The 2,653-nt window shown below is 30.0% G+C and overlaps 1 long non-coding RNA gene across 1 annotated transcript; it reads right to left on the reverse strand.

Moving 5' to 3' along the window:
* Positions 1-614: 614 nt before the first annotated feature.
* Positions 615-2,303, reverse strand: LOC134258570 (uncharacterized). Its single transcript, XR_009990180.1, has 3 exons — positions 2,067-2,303; positions 1,718-1,814; positions 615-787 (listed from the first exon to the last, which is right to left on the reverse strand). It is a non-coding gene; the product is annotated as an uncharacterized LOC134258570 (long non-coding RNA).
* Positions 2,304-2,653: the final 350 nt, after the last annotated feature.

The following is a 2,653-nucleotide window of genomic DNA, read 5'->3' on the forward strand; positions in this document are numbered from 1 at the left end:
CCCCTTTATGATTACCTCTTGATTTGTTGGAAGTGTTACATTGTTCAGCCCCAAACAGAAAAAACAGCCTAAGGGATCATGCTAATGACTCGTGTGTAAATCATTGTTTTGATATGATTTCGGTATAGGAAAATTTCACATGCAAATGAGCTAATGGATCATGGTTCTTAGATGATCTGTTAAACTAAACAACTAGCAAGAAAACCATGATCCTGGTATGATCTGTTGTAGCTAACAATTCGTATTAAAACCATGATCCTGGTATGATCTATTGTAGCTAACAACTCGTATTAAAACCATGATCCTGGTATGATCTATTGTAGCTAACTACTAGTATTAAAACCATGATCCTGGTATGATCTATTGTAGTTAACAACTCGTATTAAAACCATGATCCTGGTATGATCTATTGTAGCTAACAACTAGTATTAAAACCATGATCCTAGTATGATCTTTTATTGCTTACAACTCGTATCAAAATCATGATCCTGGTATAATCCGAACAATGATCTTCATTATTCAGATGACAATTTATAAATAAAACATCAGAATTCACAGAATTTTATAGGAACAGAATCACAGAAATCCTTTCTTCTTGAGGAATGATTCGGCATTCATTGATGTCACTGCTTATTTATGATTCTGCAAAAGCATGTAATTCCAACATTTGTTCACTATAGAATCAGCAGCGTGGTGGATCCATTACTGAAACACACAAACACTGAAAAGGCTCCCATTTAAGAAGTCTATCCTCTGATATAATTAAGCTCTTTATTTGTGTAGCACCCTGAAAAAAACGTAGAGAAAATTGTGTTTATTCATCGATCAACATATAATTATCTTTAGATTATGAAAATATGAAATATTCAAGTACTTTCCACATTTCATCATGTTCATTAATTAAAAGAATTAAGGTGGAATATCCCTCTGATAAGAGAGATAACTCTTCTGATAAGAGAGATAACTTTCTTCAGACATTTTGTCATGAAATTCAGTGAATTGTCATGTCAGAGTTTTCAAAGAACCATTTTCTAGTCAACACAATCAAACTTAATCTATGGTACAAATGTTGATTTATAGTTTCTATTGCTAGTATGTACATTAATGATTTATAATAATTTACTTAAAACATTTATACTCAGTTCCTTTAAACAGTGTAAATTGAGAAATTTCTATCTCTTAAAGTATAATTCTTTTAATTGTACAGAAATTTCAGATGCAATATTGTTTATAAACATTTAATCAATATTTTGTTTCATTAAAAAAATATTTTCAAGGGCGATAATGGAACGATAACTCTTGTTTATGGATGCGTGTTATTTTACATGCACAGAAAACAATTTGAATTGTGATTTAAAAAGCAGCGCTTCATTATATTTTCTGATGGGAATTAGATAGGTATGAGAGTAAATTTTATTTTTATATATACCTCATATTTCTAATTTAATTGTGAGATAAAAAAAAAATAATTAATCTTTCTATTTACCATCTCAAATTTTCTTCACATCATGATTTGACATATTATTCATTTCTGAAAAAGTAAGCAACGCTTCATACTTCAAACTATTTTCCATTTGAATTTAATGCTATAGTTGTTGCTGAAAATCAATGTCTGGATTTTTAAAAAAAAGTCGTGAAATTTGGAGCAGAGGGATATTGCCCCTTAAATTAATAACCACAAGAATAATATTGTTGAAAAGCAATATTATTTACGTACACAAATTTTGTCTTCACCAAAGGCGGGTCTTTCGAATGTGGCATTTTGAATGAAATTTTAACTCAGATGTTGATAATGAAGATGGACCTGACAGTAGCTGCAAAAGAATTTCATTTTTTTAAAATAAACATTTTATAGAATGATTAACATTACACATGTACAACAATTATTTGAATGAAGGAGGTAAATCTGAAGCTTAAATTAAGTTTTCAATTCAAATCCATCGATGTAAAGCTTTCGTGATCGTGTCTCTTCTACACATGCATATGCAAAGAAAAATTAAATCACATTCTGGTAGAAGCTAGAAATCTTAAAAAGATTAATAATAAAATTAATGAATTATACTCACCGAGTAGAGTTAATAGTCCAGCACTTATTTTTGTTGCTTATATGATGCAAAGTCTTTTCTTTTAAATCGGCAACAAGAAAACGCGCACATCTTGTTTATCAGAATTCAAATGTTGACCTAGATAAGCTGCAAACAACGTGCTGAACAGCAGGAGAATTGCATAACAAGGTTACTATGACTCTGAAACTGACCAGTGAGCAAATCCTAATCTAATGCCTCAGAGTTAGATTGGGAGTGGATCGCAAATATTATATGAAGAGAAAGATTTTTTTTAAAAATCCTGGCTGCGTTATTTGAACAGTATATACTTGTGTGCTAATTTATTTACAAGTTATTGAATTTATTTATTTGTTATTTCATTCAACTTAAAAAAAAATATTGTCTTTGTACCTACCTGTACATTCTGTATGCCTTATAATTATTAAAACTTAATTTTCCTGTTCTCTTTTAAATATGGATATTATTGATGTATGCATGTTGTTTGATTCTCCAAGCTAGAGTGAATCTGAAGCTTGCATTTTCACCTATCAAAGATGACAAAGTTAACAAACCATATCAGGATCATCCAACCAATTCTGAAAAAGTTA

Source organism: Saccostrea cucullata, unplaced genomic scaffold (assembly GCF_032062105.1).
Source record: "Saccostrea cucullata isolate Sc308-1 unplaced genomic scaffold, CSIRO_AGI_Scuc_v1 ctg1203, whole genome shotgun sequence".
Taxonomy (NCBI): domain Eukaryota; kingdom Metazoa; phylum Mollusca; class Bivalvia; order Ostreida; family Ostreidae; genus Saccostrea; species Saccostrea cuccullata.